At 36.7% G+C, this 19,269-nt stretch overlaps 1 protein-coding gene across 4 annotated transcripts in view; it reads left to right on the top strand.

Annotated features, from left to right (window-relative positions):
- LOC131432289 (connectin) overlaps nt 1–19,269 on the top strand; it is a 489,804-nt gene that overhangs the window by 416,938 nt on the left and 53,597 nt on the right. For 3 of the 4 annotated variants that reach the window (XM_058598482.1, XM_058598480.1, XM_058598483.1), the window contains one exon: nt 12,161–12,205. The exons of the other annotated variant lie outside the window; for it this stretch is intronic. The gene's annotated coding sequence lies outside the window, so the exon portion shown is untranslated. The remainder of the gene's footprint in view (nt 1–12,160; nt 12,206–19,269) is intronic. 4 annotated transcript variants of the gene reach the window in all.

The raw sequence follows: 19,269 nt of genomic DNA on the forward strand, positions 1-19,269 counted from the left end.
TAAGTCATATTTTTTAACTTTACAGTTAATTTAGCTTAAGTTTACAGCAAAACAGATACAAGCATAATTTAACGTTCATTTAGAATATTGAAAAATGTAAAATGTATTTATTTGGTAAAATTTCCTTGTCTAATCAACGTCCAGTAATTTCTTGTTTCAACAGTTTTTTAAACGATAATGAAATTCGATAAGGGCGCATGCATGCATAAGAGGTCGCATGCGGTGAATTACTATTTGATACTGGTGAAGATACCGAATATATTAGAATGTTTTCTTGTTTTCATTCGTTCTTTAGAAGGAGAGACTATGCTTATTACTAAACTCAAGCATATACGTTGTTAGCATGTTAGTCAACACATATACATATAACTTCACGTTAGTCAATTATAAATACTAATTTTTCATAGTTCTATTAAAATACTAATCAATAACAGTAAAGATTGAATTAGGATTCTTTCAAGTTGTGAAATATTCACAAATGCATTACCAATCAATTTTAGTATCTTTTTTACAAGCCAACAAAACGTGTGGTAAGCCCACTGCCCTCAATCACTGAATATAATCCTGGTTCCTATGTGTCGGTTTTGCCGGTTATGCTTTGTGCGACGATTCGTTCAAATCAAGCGGTTAGATTGTTTCGCGCATTTTTTGGGACTACATTTCACCTTACGACGGTTTGAAAGTTCAAGCATTTATCACATTGTAATTCCGGAACCAAAAGTTGGATTCGGTTAAAATTCGCGAGTTTTGAATTTGATCACAATACCTATTATTTGAATTTAAGATCATATGAAATGGTTTAGCTATCTCTGGGAATTCGTAAGGAATTCCATTGACATTGAACCACTGCTTCCGGTGCTTCCAGAACCGGAAATTGAGGACCGGTACAGTCAAAGTAGGTTTGATTAGCTATAAAATAACGACACGAAGAGTATTTGCCGAAATATGATAGCAAATAACCCCTAATTGGCACCTAAACCACTTTCGAGACTGAATTAGAGCCGACTTTAGCAAAATATACGTACATTCAGAAAGCTGAATTATGATATGTTTACAACAGATGAATTTTCAGATGGCAGATATTTTTTTGAGTTCTGTTTCAGATTTGTTTATTACTATTTTCGGTACTTCCGGAACCGGGAAAACGAGAACCGATTCAACTGAAATGAGATTATTTTGTCATCTACTTGCAAGATCTACAATATAGAGAAATTTTTAAGCAATCTTCAAGTGAAGCGATTAATTCCAAACTTCCAGGTGAGGTTCCTAGTTGACTTTGCTAGTTTGTGTAGGAAGATTTTTGCATTACTACATTTTTGTGTGATTGGTAATGCTTTTTCAGAAAAAATTGGTATTAAAATACAAACACCCACTTTCGATTTGACCACTTTTATGGATTCTAACAAATTTTCCGAAATTTTTCTTATGTTCGAGCGAAATTTCGATATGCTGCCTCTATTGCTGATTAGTCAATACACACTTTTAAAAAACCTGTGATTTTACATCTTGTTAGATGCACATAAATGGAGCGTCGCAGTTCTCGCAAATTTACGTGGAAGAACATTTAATATTGTGTCTAAAACTCCATAGCATGGAATTAAAAAAAAAAGAATGCTGATAGCAAACCAGCCACGACTTGAACCTAGAAACATCGGATCGCAAGTACGTCTGTTAATCGACTGAGCCACAGAAGCATGCATCTGCTTGGCTGGTAAAAGGTGAATTTAAATTCATACAGTCGCACCTCCTAGCAGAACGCAAGTTACAGTCGAAACCAGTGAAATTTAAGCTTATCTAACAATAAGTCATTTCAAATAAAATTGTCCGTCATTTGAAAATTAAGTCTTTAAGAATTACATGGTATGAGAGATAAAGTCACTTGTAAAATTCAAATTTTTTTGGAGTGTAGTAATAACGTCAAAAAGTCAACATTCCGTGCGAATATTAAGCAATTCGACTCTCTGTTACGCACACCGATGCAGTGTACGGATTTTGAGGGGTTTTAATCTTACACTGACGAAACAACATACATGATATTTCATAATTATACACTGTGGAAAAAGCGCTTAGAATTTCATTAGTTTAGAACTTATGACACAATAAAAAATCAGTTCTGTTACGTGTTGAATATTTCCATAAGCAGTTTTATGATTATCTTAACTTTTCTCTAGGCATTGTATAATTTTTCATTTCAAATATTCCTTCCATCATTGGCCACTGGGTATCTTTCGCACACTCACACTAGTATAAACCACACTAACAAATTCACGCGTGAATTGGACTATTTCTGCCAAATTATGGTTTGGGCACGATAAAAAAAAATGTTCACTATATTTTATAAGTATAATATTAATACTAAAACAAAGATAATTTGTAGTTTTAAGATTACTGCAATAGAACAGCCATTCTAATCGTACACTCAGACAAAATGATTTTCGAAAGTAATAAGAACGAATTATGACTTTCAAGCATAAGGTTAATTAATGTATTCCATAAGTATACCTTTTGATATAGAGGGGAAAATATCTTCAATAACCTAGTTACGAAAGTCGCTAATTTTCCATTGCACTCAGTACGGTCAAAATAATTCAACAGGCATTTGTTGTCATCGCTTCAATGGTATGTATCATATGTTTGATTTTACAATAAAAAAAGACACATTTAAAATTAAAATCTCTATGCTACGTTTAGAGTGCAGTTGTACAGCAATAGTCTATGCGTTAATTTTAGTTCAATCGAGAACAAATTTCTGGAAATATGTTCTTCAATATTTTAATTCAGATATTCGTAAGAGAGTCGTTTAAAAATTCACAAAAATATTTTAATTAATTTGATAGGTTGTTTTATGATTATCATTTTGTAATGTAGTAAATTTTGTTCTGTAATTTAACATAGAACTTCAGGTATAATCCAATCTATTCCAGAAACTAGTCACATTACAGATATTTGCGATTTGAGTAAATCGTAATTCTTTACACATAACTACAAGGGAATATAGGTTAAATTTTCACCTTAATCAAAATAAAACTTATGAAACTCTTAGTTGTTTTTCTTCAGTGTATACAAAAAAAATGGAATGAATGACTTGGGTGTCAGATATGGCGACAATTTTTGATCAAAGTAGACTATGTTTTCAATAGACGAAAATGTTTGAGCGGTGCATGAATGAATATCAATCAACTCATTATTTATTAGACGTGGTTGAAAATTTTTGTCATCATACAATATACACATTTCAAACTACAAAAACCGGAAATTGATGGAATTGGCTACCATTGTAAACAATAACTTATTTTTTCCCGTTTATCAAATAAATAAATATAAGTGTTCGTCAGGAACTACGATACTTTAGAACTACTCGGACAGAGAGGTTAATGTTGGTTTCAGCATTTTTTGCCGTCTCTGGCTCTTTAACTGTCCTCGATCCAGCCTTGTTACACAAACGTTCTCCGAACCCTTTTAGTGCGTAGATGACAGTTGATTTGGTAACATTCAACAATTTCACCAACTTGGCGCGCGAGTAGCTCGGATTTTCGCAATGCGTGAGCAATATTTTGTCTCGTTGCTCTTCTGTCTCCGATGAGACTCTAGAACACAAGTCATGATATAGGCATGATGTTACACGCACTAGCATCTTTAAAATATCGGCAGGAGTTTTTTTTTTTCAATGTAACACACCTTTAAAGCATTGTGACAGATAATAGACATCCAAGTAAAGATTTCTTTGTGTGAAAAAAAAATTAACGATTGTTTGCGAAAGTAATCACCAAGTAGCAATTCGCCTATAGTGTAGCTTTGAGTAGCGGCCTAGGAATCGCTTATGGGCTCTTATTCTCGAGTTCACATAAAATGGTTTTTTATGCGAGAAAAATCGTACGCAACGGAGATTTTCTGACGATTTTTCACTGGAATGCTATACACAGGCTTTTTTTTCGCTGTTGCATAGTTTTGATTCAAGTACCTGTTTAGTTCGAGTTTAATATTGAACTAGAATGAAGCATGCTCACGATGCGTACAATTGGAAGCATATTTAAACAATAGAAAAAATGCTTGTGAGCTTTGTATGTTGCCCTATCCGCCCTTTGCTTCAAAATAAAAAAAAAGTTATTAAATTTTTGTGTTGAAAAATCTGGTGAACAGAGAAAACCAAATTCTTGCTAGTATGACCCTAGCGAACAAACACAAAACCCTTCTAATCTCTTAGATCCTAATCAGATTACGACATCTCATTCAACTGAAAAAAATCTCAAAGTTGTTGATTTTTATCTTGTTAACTTGAAACAAAACAGCAACATTTACAAAGCCACCATTAACCTAATGGCAGGACAGCCGACCGAACTGTTATGGCATTGAGACATTTGATTCGGTTACCAAGCAGCCAACAAAAGACTTTCGATTTGTTGAGACATTTGTTCGGTTTCCTGTGCCGGCGCACTGGCAAACCATCACCTAAAATAAAAAAAAAACATTCAAAAGTACCTCTCGACGGTCGGAAAACGTATTCTTGTTTTAATTAAAATCTTTCTTTTTCTCCGTCTCATCTTGCCATCGTCGGCGTAAAATTTGTGTTTCAACAGGAACCCTCATCCTCCCGTAGCGGGATTCCGTCCAGCCAGCCAGATCCGTTTCGTTCTCCCGATCCATGCCGTAAAATCCGAAAGGCTTCCATTCCTTTCGACAGACTGCCAGTAGCCCCTGGTTGTGCTGACTCCTTCCCATCAGCAAAGCCCATCAGTTGTTTGGCTTGTGTTTGTGTATATTTGTTTATTTCAATTTATCGCCACGTCCCCGGGTTCGCCCTGCCGGACCGCTCTCCCGCCCGATGACGGGATCTCCACCATCTCGGCGACACCACGCCGGCTGCCGTTGTTGTCAATTGTCAAATTCAATTATTTTGCACCGGAGAAGCTTTTAAAAATCGGTTCAACCGCCGCAGGCAGTACCACAATTTTCCAGCTTCTTTCGTCGTTAGCGAAACGCAGAGGAAAACATGGAAAACTGCTTTCGTTCACGACAACGACGAGCTGGCAGCGTGTGCGAGAGTGCGTGGGTACCGATTTACCGTCGCCGCTGGGCAAGTACAATTCGAAAAACAGCGGAAAAGAGGCTCGAGTGGGTTGATTAAAATATTTGTCCTCCCCTTCCCCGTGCCGGAGGGATGAAAGTACCCGGCCTAGCGAATGCATTTTTAAAACTGCAAATTCAATCATACCAGAATAATGGTGGAATTAATCAAAGGAAAACCGGACCCCGTTTGTGACCCGGCACAGTTTGGGGATTACGTATTTCAATATTTTGAGGAGCGATGATCTACTAGCAAAATTTACAGTCATTGAGTTTTTTTATGAATAGGTATAAAATAGTGTAATTTAAAAAATGTTTTTCGAATTTCAAGTCTACAACATGAATCTGCGGAATATTCTGTTTTTCATTGTATTAAACCCGTCTACTATCATCGAAAATCTATTCCTCTTGTTGTATTTAAAAAAAAACTGTTCTATTCTCCTACTTAATTCTATTTTGGGACGGTTCTCTAGGGTAAAGCACGCTGATTTTGTCTATATTTACGAGAGCTGCTTGATAAGTTATATGGTAACACTAATTTCAATACACTAAATCTGACATCAGCATCGTTTAGCTAAGTGTTTAGATGGTATGCGTGTTCAGAACACGTTGTCATTCGTATCTACTTGTGCTATTTATAGAGTGGTGATCTATACACTTTGAAAAAAAAAACAAAGCCTTTCTAGATAACATTGCTTTCAGTTTAATGAAAAAGTCTGGCTCCTTTCGATGATGAATGCCAAACTTCTCAAATTTAAACTGTGATCAGCATATTCTCTTCCACGACACGACAGAGACGGATCAAACACCAATCGAGGTTATAAAGCAACAAACTTCTATACACTGATGAGTCAAAGACGAAACGTAAAATTAATCAAAACTGGTATATGCACCTAGCATAAATTTAGGGGTAACATATTTTTCCCCTTACAATTATTTACAATTATCTACTAATCGGAGGCTGTGAAGTTTAATGATTACTCATTAAGATTTCAGGTGTAAGAGGACTACCGAACAATTGGTAGCTCGAGTGCGCCAAATCTGAACCCATGTAACGAGTAGAGAAAAATTTTCTTCTTGGACAAAAATTTCCGGATTTTTGACGAATTTACCTTCACCCGCACTGACGAAACTACCCATGCAGCATCAATCATAGTAACCCATGAGTCAGCAGATCAAATTTTAACCGTGATGGCAAAAACAGTAAAGCAACTCGCGTTCACATCGCTGCGTGTGCTTGGTCGGGAGGTCGGTGCAACCGGTCATACAATAAAAAAAGTACCTGGCGAACATGACCATACATGTCTGGAAGTGAAAGTCACGTCCACTGGTTTCGGAGCTGCACGATTCTGGCTAACTCGATTTTCACGGCGAATTTCAAACTGTCGGTGGTGATGGAAGACGAAACCTATCTCATCCTGGATGGCAACGACTGGCAGTGTACTTCGTATTTTACTTCCTCCACGAAGGAAGTGAGCTCCGAGGTGAAGTTCATTTCATACACCAAGTTCCCCAAGAAGGTACTGTGGTGGCTGACAATCAGCGAGAAGAGGATGTCAGAACCTCTCTTCTTTCACTCCGGACGTCTGAAATGCCTGCCAGAAGTTGCGTCGTTCTTCAAGAAATATCATAAGGGTGATGACATGGTGTTCTGGCCAGATTTGGCGTCGGACCACTAGTTGGAGCGATCGTTGGAAGAGATGGAGCAACTGAATACCGATGTAGTACTTAAGTCGGCGAACCCGCGTAAGATCTACTCCCACAAGTTGTCGCGAAAACTGAGGAAAAATTGATAAATAAAACGAAGAAAAAACTATAAAACACGCAAGGTGAATATTCCAGTTAACTGCCGGAAGGCCGCTAAATTTATTTTTTTGCAAGTAAGCTTCAACAACTGCCTTCCGTTAGAAACTCATCAAAAGCAGTTATCTGTTTAAACTTTCTTTTTATCACCATCCGAAAAAAGATCATTCTTCAATGCAAATAAAAGTTTTAGATCGTGTTTACTTCATGTGCCCTGTCGTTGTCGTGAAGAAAAATTACTAATTTTTACCATTTAAAACGAATTAGTTGAGCTTGATACAATGGAATTTTACTGATTTGACCACTCGCTAGCAGTCGATAGTTTACGACACATAGTGCACCCACCACTTGCAACGGATGAGCGTGAACATTTCGCTTTGGTATCGATTCACAAATTTACTTAGGGTATTTTTGTTTACGGGATTGCACCACTGAAGAAAAAACAAGAGAAAGACTTTTTTGGGGAATTATTTTGGGATCCAAAAAATGGAGTAATCCGAATTTTGTATAAAGCACTTTTTAATATGTATATTTAAGTACAAAAAAATGATCAGTTTTAAAAATTGAAAAACAAAATGGCGGCTTGGCGGCATTTCCGCAAAAGTTCTGCATATTGACGGCCGGAAACATAAGTCAAGTAAATTTTGACTTTACAGAATATTCTCGATAGTTATCTTCACAGAGGTACGAAGGGGTTTTTTGATGAATTGAATTTCTGTAAAATGGCAGCCCATTGAAAATAAAACCGAATTTTCTCATCACAAAATTGTTCATAAAAAAATATTTACAAATTTTAAAAACCCCTACGTACCTCTGTGGTGATAACTATCGAGAATATTTTGTAAAATTTTTGAATCGATTGGGTAATATTTACTTGACTTATGTTTCCGGTCAGCTCAAAAAACGTGGTTCTGAGATAAACGCGTTTAAAGTCGTTTAATAGTCGGAGTCTCGCAGTAAAACTCGAAATTAAGACGTCTAGAAAATTTTCCCGCTTTTTATCTTTTGGAATATTATTTTTAGGATCATACATGACCCTTTGCAATGAAAAAAAAATCCGATTTTTGAAAATTCAACAGTGGTGTAACCCCCTAAACAAACATTTTTTTTTGTTTTTGATTATAGAGGTTTTAACCATAATGTCATTCGCCTCTTCGAACCAGAAAAACTTTCTGACGCTATGTACGGGGTTGGGAATCGAACCCAGGTGGGCTGCGTGAAAGGCATCGACTAACCCATCACGCTATACCCGTCCTCTTAAACAAACATGTTTCACAAAGCGGAATTAAGTTCACATTGAGCAACGGGGGTGTGAGCGAACCCTCAATAAGAATCAGATTCAAAACTGACTCGAATTTCTGTTCAATGGCATTGAAATTTGGTTCAGTTGTGATCATCAAAATTGTATTAAATTTTGATACTTAAATAATACAAAGCGTACCTGAATTTGATATAAATTCATTAGGGATAGTTGTTAAAATATCATGGTTTTATATTGAACATTTGTATCGATTGAATCTGATTATGTATAGGGCAATTTGTATCTTAAATATTGTTTTTATGTCTTAATTTGTTTAAACTTGTGAATCGTCAATTTAGTACTTTCTAGTAGAGCCTTCTTTTTTAGGAACCTTTTGTTTTTACTTCACCAAACCGACCCGCCCAGAGTGAAACCGTGCCGGTGCAGGATGAGCCCATATCATTATGCGATTATCATGTTTTTCTTGCATTGCAAAAATTACTTTGTGATAATACATTGGCATCTTCAGTTGAATATCTCTAGTTGTTTAACTCGTATGGCATCCAATTTCCAACCTTTTGGGATGGATCTCAATTTTTTTCAAGATTGGGGACAACTATTAAAAATTACAAGCCCGAAAAAACTTTTTTGTTCTTATTTAATATTCAAAGAAAAGTTTTTTGATGAATTTCAATACCAATAAAGACTGTCCCAGATAGTATGAACGCACTTTGATTTCGCTGTAAATAATTCACAAGTGTTAGATATTCAAATTTTATTCGATATACTGATAATATTAGACTACAATAACAGAGTATTATTCTCAACATTTGCTACTTAGCCATTGTAGACTAGCTGTACTTAGCCATTGTAGACTCTTTTCTACAAACTACGCTGTTTTTCCGGAACATTTTATAATAATTTATGGACACATCACCCGATCAGATGCTCGGAACAAATTTATAACAAATTAAGATATTTATATCACATTACAAAATTTGTTTTAAATTTGGCTGGTTAGCTGTTAAAATAACAAAACTTAGGCGATAACAAAATCATAGCAAACGTTGATATGTTAATACCAACATTATATCCAAACTTGTTATAAATTTGCAGAATTTTTCAACTTTTATTACTCTTATTATGGAGCGTAAAATTTTACCGGGCATTTCTAAAAATAGCTATACGAGTATGAACACTCACCTGAAAATGAATTTTCAATACTTTTCAGCCTATAATTCCGGAACGGGAAGTAGTATACGGATGAAATTCGGTGGGAAAATCGAAAAAAATGGGATCTCTGAAAAAATCGAGTGCACTTTTTTAGTTTGTTTTGCACATTTTATATCGTAACTCAAGAACCACAAGTCGGATCCAGATGAAATTCAAGCTATGGGACTGTAAGGTCTTTAATTTGAATCTGAGTTGAAGGAAATCGGTTAATCGGTGTCTGAGAAAATCTAGTAAACTTTTTGTAATTTTTTTGCGCATTTTAGCCCGTGACACTCGAACCGGAAGTTCAAACGAGGTCCATGAGACCAGGAAACCTTTCATTTGAATCTAAGTTTGTGAAAATCGGTTTAGCCATCTTCGAGAAAATCGAGTGCACATATTTGTTACATACACAAATACATACAGGCACAGACATTTTGCGTACTCGACGAACTGATTCGAATGGTATATGATACTTGGCCCTCTAGGGCTCACTTCAGAAGTCGGTTTTCATAGAAATTACATAGCGTTTCTATATGAGAAAGACAAAAATATTAGAATTTTATTTTTGATTCCAAGTGTTCTGGAATTACATGAAACGTCAAGATTACGGGATTCGAAAAAAATTTGAAATTTCTGAGATCGAAACATTTTTTTTATGCCAAATTGGAATTGGTCCAAAATCATTTGGATCCATTAAAAAACGATGGTTCTTACTTCAAGACGCTCTACCAAAAACAAAAAATATGCGGCAAAATGTAACAAAATTTAAAACTCAAACACTGTACTAACACATCCGAGATACTGATAGAAAGCAGTTGATTTCAAACCACTCCAGTCCTGTTTCTTCCCCAATCCGTGGAAGGTGGTAATCACACGGCGCCTATTGAACGGAACACCGTACATGTACAATGTGTACTAAGGTGCCAATGAGACGTATGAGGGAGCATCGAATTTCACGATGCGGCCGTTGCTGAAAGATTGAGAAAGTCCCCATGCAAAATGGAAGCTAAATTAGACACGGTTAGAAGGAGCCGGCGGTCAATGTTTGACAAATGGAGCATGGAGTACGAAAACTAACTGTTCCAGATGAATAGGGAACATGCAACGTTGAGATTTGATGTATTTCGATTTTTTTTTAGAAATTTCGATTCTCTTATGTTTTGTCCGATAGTTTTTTCCCAATGATTTACATTTTACGCGTGATATTTTTATTCAAACTCCAGTCTCATCTCATTTAAAGAAATTTGTATGTCGCAAAAAAAACGGTTTCTTCATTTAATCGGGTTGCTTGGATATATTGTTCCTTCAACATTTCAGAGTGGCTCAATTGGTAGAGCAATTTCATACCTGTCTTTGAGTAGTGCTTTTTTAACAATTTTCTTTTCTTTATTATAAAGTAATTCAACGTTTGATTTGTTTTTCCGTTGTGCACTGCAGCTCCTAGCGAATGAAATGCAATCATTCCTGAGAGAGTTCCCCACTTCGTTCTGAAAAATCAGAGTAGATTAGTTCCTCGATTCTCGGTAAGCTCAAAGGAATATTTGTTCCAATGTTATTTGATTGCTTCGCAAAAAACAGTAACATTTTCTTTTCATTCGTCCATTTCAACTGAAAACAGGATTTTTTTTATGTTTTATGTTTAACGGAACTGTAGTTACCCAACGTCTTCCCATTGCTGTATCACCAGCTGTGATGTTTAGATGCGTTTAACGGGAAGTCGTCACAAGGATGCCTGCTGGAGAATGTAACCTGTTTCTGTACCGGAACCGAAAAAAATAGAAATTTATACTCCCATCAACCGTAAATCAACCGGAGCTCCCCGGAGTGGATCAACTTCCCGACCGGTGGATGATTTTCCTCACTTAAAAATGCATCATCTCACCGGTCTGTCGTGCCTCCCGCCTCTGCCCGTTACCGTGCAATCGAAGTCACCGGAGTTGACATTAATCTCGTTTGAGAGGTCCAATTACTCAAACATTTGCACCGGATCTAGTGCCACTTCTTCCTTCTTTCTCTGCTGGCGATGACCCCTCAGGCTCTGTGTCGCTGTGTTTCGTTCGATCGGAGCCTCTTTTACACACCACCACCGGTGTGTGTCTGAATCTCCCGGTGTGTGTTTGTGTATGACAATGTGTCAGCAAAGGACCTGGTTGCCTGATGTCATCCGGGAATTTTACCCTCTAATCCCAGCTGACAGCCTCAAGTGGGGTATCGTCTCACCTTGCCGCACCCACTCCGACAGGACCAACTGCGGCAACCTCTGCACTCACATGACGGTGACATAAGGAGTGCTAAAGAAAATATATCGCTGCCAAGCCAGGCAATAGGAGCAACCCCTCCGGTCATATTTCAAACGCGCTTCCCATATTTTGTCCGGAATGTGCATTTACATACATTCTTCCAGCGTCGTCTTCGTCGTCGTCGTCTTCGTCGTCGTCGTCTTCGTCGTTGCTGTTGCTGTTACTGCTGCTGCCCCGGGGCGTTGTTCAGGGGGAAATATGCTGCAATAAAAAATCTAACTGGCAGCTACTTTGACTTGAAGGAATGACAAAAACCTTCTGCTTTTCACTAACTGCTGGGTTAAAAACCTCCGGGCGCGCGATCAAAACAGAATAAAAACAGGGAACCGATGCCGTAAATCAGTGGGAACTCGGGAGGAGCGTATTTGTTTACATTTCCGATTGATGAACTATGTAATTTGACTGTACAGGGATTAAATTTCTCGTACACTCGAATCAACGTCTTCCATTTGGGCCTAACAAGCTTTCTCTTTATTGGGATTTGAGTACATGAATAATGAACATCGTATTTAATCAAATTTTTTCTTCTTCTTTGCAGGTTCGTTGGCATCATTCCTTGTATTACAGTCTGAACGTTAAAAAAGTAAGTAAAATAGGTAATTTGTCCTCGTAAAAAAAGGCGTCGATTGCGCTTCTATTGTTCATGAATGGAAAGGAATATACAAGTAAATTTGTCTTTGGTTTATTACAGTGTGTAAAAGATCACAGAGCTGCGCTTTGCCTTTCGCAAAACAAAGTCGTCTGACAATTTTTCTAAATCGAGTTTGTCCGTTATTGAGTCGATCTTGCAACATTGTTGATCCTGAGTACGTTTTTAACTTGCGAAAAACCGAAAAACTGATCCTGGTACTGTCAAAAAGTATATGAACGAAACACACAAACTCTGGAACAAGCCCTCTTATCCATGTATATTTTTGTAAGATATCCACAACTTCCCCCAGACTATTTGCCTGTTCATTTAGCTTTTTCAGTAGTTGCAAAAACTCAACTTCGTTTTTATAAAATTTCCCAGTTTCATCGATATCTGCTGGCTGACCAATTGCAAATCTTGCCAATAGGTTGAAAAATCGCGCAGTATCAGATCAAAAACTTCAAAGGAAGATTTGCTCAAAAAATTTATCGATTTTTCAAATTCAATGCTCTCTCAAGAAAACTCGTCCAAACGTCCTACCTGTCCGATTGAGATCCAGCCAATTTGCCAATTAAACTACCCTGCATATGAAAACACATGAAGAGAAAGTCCACTTGACTAGAAGAACCAAGCATGCTTCGCTGTACTTGGCCACCACAGCATTCACTTACAGTCCTATATCCATGCAAACCAATTCAACAGAAAACAATCATGTTTTTACATGTTCTTGATTACAAGTTTGTGTTAAATACGACGCTTCATTTATGTGCACCTTATAAGATGTAAATTCACAAGTTTTTTTTTAACTGTGTATTTACTGGCCAGGTCCCTACATTTAGCTCCTACGATTGATATTTCATGTTTAATGCATTTCGAAGTGCTTTTGTTGAAGTGCTGCTTCTTCAATTTAAAACATGCCGAATTGAATTTGAGTGTAGTGAAATATGTTCATTTCAAATCTTGTTGCTATTTTGTTCTGAAGCTACTCTTTATCAGTGCTGTCTTGTCGGATTTTTTGATTATTTGATTTGGAACTACATTTGATTTGCAGTCCCAATGAAAGCATTTTATCGGTTTTATAATAACGTCATACTTGTTCGATAGTGGCACTGAATTAATATTTACACCATAAAATCACTAATACTTGTAAATTCTATATTAGCGCTTTTTGCAAATATCGGTCAATCAGTATTCTGTAAAATTTCTTCCTAAATTGAGATTCATTGAATTATTGGAAGATAATGACTTTCAGTTTAGGTTGTTGTCGATCAAATACAACGTTATATTTTTTAATGTGGTACACATTTTTGTTTTCTATATAGCGGTGCAAATTAGAAACTCAAGAAAAATACACGTAGAAATGTGGTCAGGTTTTGAACAATTACAGCTCAGTCAATTTTGTATCAATTATAAATATTATGTTACCATTTGATTGGAAATATTTCTACGTATTGCTTTGAATGTTCATAGCCATGTATTTTTAATTGTATATCATTGAAATGTTGATTAATAGCTCGTAGTGTCCTATTTTGTCTGCAAAAAATCTCCGGCATACCGGATTTTCCTGCCATAGTAGACGGTTTTGAAAGAGTTAGCGATATATCAAAGTGAAAGCATCGCTCTGATTGGTCAATCGATGCTAAAGCGAAGCTGTTGGAAGCACGCGAAGCTATAATTATAAGCAAAGTTATAGCTAACGTTCCAGTCCTACGCGTAGCTTGCTAGAGGTTGGTTGTTGCTAGACAGCAAGACAAAAAGTGCCATAAAACGATTTGAAGCTTTAATTGATATGCTCTGATCTTGTGTCATGCAAGTTAGGATGAAATTCCATGTTATGTCGTTTCGCCAGACAACTACCACAGGGTAAATTTTGAGCGCATATGATTAATTTCTAATTTATAAAAGATGAACTCGATTGATAATGGGAAAAAGTTCATCGCTTCAACCGAAATCGCAGAATGGTACTAATGGTAGAGAAACGCTATTAAATTTACTACTTGTATACAAAACTTGAACACAAGCATGGCGAAGAGAAGCTTAAATATCGATATCCGTATCGCAAGCGTGTACAAACTTACATTTGGGCTATTGATGTAATTTCGTCTGCTGCAAAACAAATACAAATCACGACAAATAGAGTCTATATTCTGGGTTCGCGTGTTCGGTGTTGGTTCCCAATACACCCAAACCTCCTTTTACGAACCTTATATATGTAAGTATGTATGCTTACACACTCACTCGTCTGCATATATGTGTAAATATTTATACATATAAAGGATCGCTTTATATGTATCCAATATTTATATGTATTAAGAAATACAAATATTTGCACACATGTGTACGTATATTAATACATATATACATATATAAGTTACGTAAATGGAAGTTTGGGTGTATAGTTCAATCTAAGCAGACTCTCGTGCATTTGCGGATTCAAAAGTGTGACGGTTAATTGAATATGATGATCATTAGAAGTTTTGGTGGCCTTGTTCCAGATCAATGGCAGCTCCTTGTACTTTTATTAATAAAACAACAAAATGTTATTTTTTGTGTAAATTTCTTTTAATTTTTCAAAATCAATTGGATATGAACGTTCTTTATTATTTTTATTAGAAAATTAAATTCGACTGATTTTGTGAAATTCACTGACATAATACTTTTCTGTAGAATTTGTCATTTTTCATCAACTATTTGAAATAACCCTTTTTAACAGACAGTCCAGATCAATGTTGGAAATACAAGTATGCAATGTGACATTTTAGGACAATGTCTACATGTCCAGAAAGTTTCATTTAAATCTGATACGATTCTGCCTACCAAGAATATGATTTAGCGTAAAATTTGTCATATTTAAGTCAATTATAAATTGAATAATTTCCAACAAACGACTTTATCCAATTACTTGCCTTCAACAATTGGCCCAATGCGACTCGACAGTATACAAAGTATACAGAGCTCACCCACATTTTTCGCGATAAATTAGAAAACTTCTAGAATTCTAGATTTCCGGGTAGGCATCTTACAACTACCAATACTATTTGCCGGGCCTGCATGTATGTATGAATTATTCGAAGATGCTGAAGAATTTTCTAGTATAAGGATTAACACATCACAGTCGAGCAATTGTGTTGCCTAAAAGGCCGTAGCCGTGCCAAAAACAAATCGAGCCAAAATACTATGCTGGAGGGTACTGTATTCAATCTTTCAATCACTCAGAAACGGTTGTATTCAAAATTGTGTCTAATTTTGATTTCAAGCGTCATGTCGTCGTGCTTAGTTGGAAACCCTAACTGTTGGGATATGTGTGTGTGAGTGGTTACATGTTTAAAGATAAAAAAAAGTTTCCATTTGTTTTGTTAATACATGCAAATAATTTTAGTTCAGGACTTCGTATAAAAGAGCAAATCATGTTCCGAGGTCACCGTTTCATCGACCAACCCCGCCCGAAAGAAACTTTTGCATCAAATGGATTCGAATATTACAGAAATACTTTGGATCCGATGCAATTTGACTCGTATTTAAGTGATGTTCTTCAGTTTTGTATGAATAATTAACATTTTCCAATCTTCGCCCTTATTCTGAATAACGACGTATTGGTTTTTCAATCGAATGTGGTTCGATCGAATCATAGCTACCTTTGATTTTGCTAGCGTTATGGGGAATACAAATGAAATACGAGCGAAAAAACGATACGACGTTATTCAGAATAATGGCGCTTACCAATAAGGAGTGTATCGAAAAGTAGATAGGAACATTGATTATTGAATAAAAAAGCGAAAAAAAAACATATTTTGACATCAGTTTTCTATATATTGTAGAAAAATTACATTATATTGAAGAAAATCTTAGTTTCTGTGAAACGCTCGCACTTTGGACTTGACATTCTTCATTAAATTCTGCACAGTTACTTTTGTGACTTTCCTGGGGGCAGCTGTGCAGTTTATTTTGAATTCTTGCATGTTTTGGGACACTGTACCTTCCTTCCGAAAGTGCCGCTTGACAATTGCTCAATACCTTTCAATTGGCCGAAGATCCGGGCAGTTCGGTGGGTTGATGTCCTTTTCCACGAATTGTACATTTTTTTTGACAACCACTGTAGAACGGAGTTGATGTAGTGAGCTGAAGCCAAATCCGGCCAGAAGAGAGGTGGAGCCTTATGCTTTCTGTACATTGGCAAGATTCTCTTCTTCAAACATGCTTCCTCGTACACCTTAGCGTTAATTGTGCCCTTCGTGAAGAAAATCGACGACCGCAAACCACAGGTACAAATTGCTTGCCAGACCAACCTTCTGCCCAAACTTTTCCATCGCCACCGAGGTGTCAGCGTCGTCCAGGTCCTGGTACACCGATTTCGTATAATATTCCGATCCAGGCAGCGCTTGAGAGTCTTCCTTGACGTAGGTTTCGTCGTCGATCAGGATGCATCCGTCTTTTTTCTGTAGAATCCGGTTATACAGTTTTAGCGCTCTTCTTTTGGCCTGAACTTGCTGTAATAGGAACTTTTTCGGCACTTTCTGTTTCTTGTACGTTTTCAGGGAGTTCCGAACTTTGATCCGTTGAATCATCCCGATGCTGATGTTGAACTGCTTGGCCAAATCCCGCGTCGACGCCGATGGGTTTTTCCTGATGTACTCAACCACTTTTAAATCCCGGCCGGGCTGGCTGAGACCCGTTTTGCTACCGGATCGGGGCAAATCCTTCATGGAAAGGGTCTTACCGAACTTCTCGATAATATGTTTGACACTGGTGTGGTGCACTTTTACCCGTTTTGCAATTTCATTGTACGTGACACCACTTTCTGAGCACCAAGTGTGCAGAATTTTCCTTCGCGTTTCCGGATCAATTCGACTCATCATTGAAACGATAAACCGTACCGAAACCAATCGATTGCGCAGCTGTTATTGACATGTAAACAAACATGTCACCGCGAAACACGCTGCAAAAAATTAAGCCATTTCAAAGTAATAACTAGTTTGAATGTTGCTTACTACTTATCGATACACTCCTTATGTACTCGAGTTTGCAGTCCATGTTTCATTTATTACCTTTATTTGGTCGCACAATAAATGTTGTTTCAAATAAAGAGATGGCTTTTTGGTCAATTGGTTTCTCTTCAAAACATATATTTTTCATTAAAGGCCAACGTTTCGAAAGTTATACTTGCATCTTCAGGGCCAAAAGACTACAATATTTGTAGTCGCTTTGCCCTGATGATAAAGGTATAACCTTCGAAACGTTGGCCTTTAACGAAAAATAAATGTTTTGACGAGAAACCAATGGACCAAAAAGTCATCTCTTTGTAATTTCTTACCTATCGAAACCAAACCATTCGTCTTCTGAACCACTCAATTACACCCTTGGAACATAGTATGATATTGGACACTTCTGAATATTTTTCTATAGAATGAAAACTAAAAACAGAATTATTGTTTATATCCAAACAGTTATTCTTGCTCATAAGAGTATTATTATGCTTTATACTTTAAAATATGTAAGGATGATATGAAAAATGCTAATTTGAGAATTACAAGGAATGCTGGAGACAGTTTTTTATGAAAACAAGTTGACAATTGAATGTTACGTTTAGGGGTTAAATACACTTTAGCAATGATTGACCTATTTGAAAGATTTTCAACAATTTTCGCATCCTCTCATTCTGCTACTAACGCAGAAGGCGATAGCACCCAGACGACGCCGTTCTACTACATAGAATGAAAAGTGCCGGGCATCTCAAAGGAAAAACGTGAATAGTTTCGAACCGTGTAAATTTTAGTTGGGAACAAGCCTCTAGATGGCAATACCATATTTCATGACAATCTATCCACTAGTGTTGAAATAACAGCTGATCGTGTTAGTTTTCATCAAGCTATGGAAAACCAGCACATTCATGCATAAAAGTAACGGTGGAATTGAATGGTTTGCGGTACGGATTGGTCCATCATCCCCTGTATTCTCCAGACCTGGCCCCCGGCGACTATTATCTTTTTCCAAACCTCAAAAAGTTTCTCCAGGAAAATAATTTTTCGTCTAATGCTGAGGTCATTGCAAAAACGGAAGTCTATTTTGAAGGCCTAGACAAATAATTTTTTTTTCAAGGGGCATCAAAATCAAATCAAGATTATACTGATAAAAAGCTTTCACGGTAAAAAATCCAACTTTTTCTTTGTTAGGCCGAGACTTCTCATTTCATGTAGTATTGACCAAATGTCATCATAGGTGGAACTTGTGAGCACTTAGTTATCTAACCTTATGACGACCAAACCCCAACTATTGGGATATGGCAGAAAAATCGATATCTTCGCGAATAGTTGACGGATTCTTATAATCTAAGGGCCCGTTTGATCGGTATTGCGATAAGGTATCTAAATTTGGAAACATATTTAGTTTTTAAGTTCAGTTGTGACAGATATTGTCATGATTTACCAACAGAGTGATTAAAATATGATAGAAGAAATTCTAAGAAAAGTTTTGTTGTTTCTCTTTTAAAGTGCAATCAATGGCTGTCATTTTGCGTACTCAATGTTGTTATTTCAATCTAAAATAGTTCTGGTTTTCTTTGCTTCCATCCTCTTGTTAATTTTTAGCCAAATTGGTCAGATTTTTATACGTGAAAAAGATATTGAAGTTTTCGTTGAGATTGCAGTTTTGATACAGCGAAAAAAAGAACATGGAATTTTATACAGCATGTAATACAGGATTTGTTCAAAGCTGAACCGAAATTTACTAATCAGCAAAGCGAAGGACCACTTTAAAAGGAAAGATAAGTCCCCATCTATTAGCATAAAAACTTAAAATCCTTCAAAGAGTGATCGTCATTTACTCGTGAAAAGCATATAGCAACAATTTTAATTACTCTTGCAATATTGCAGTTTCAAATGTGCCAGTCGTCCTGATTATGGCACCTTACAGCGTGCTTCAATGGAACCTACTATTCGACGGTGGAAATGGGGAGCAATGCGGAGAAAAACTAGCTTCCAGCTATTTTCTGTGCTGCACATTGAAGCGAAACTTTTCAA

This window comes from Malaya genurostris, chromosome 2, assembly GCF_030247185.1.
Source record: "Malaya genurostris strain Urasoe2022 chromosome 2, Malgen_1.1, whole genome shotgun sequence".
Taxonomy (NCBI): Eukaryota; Metazoa; Arthropoda; class Insecta; order Diptera; family Culicidae; genus Malaya; species Malaya genurostris.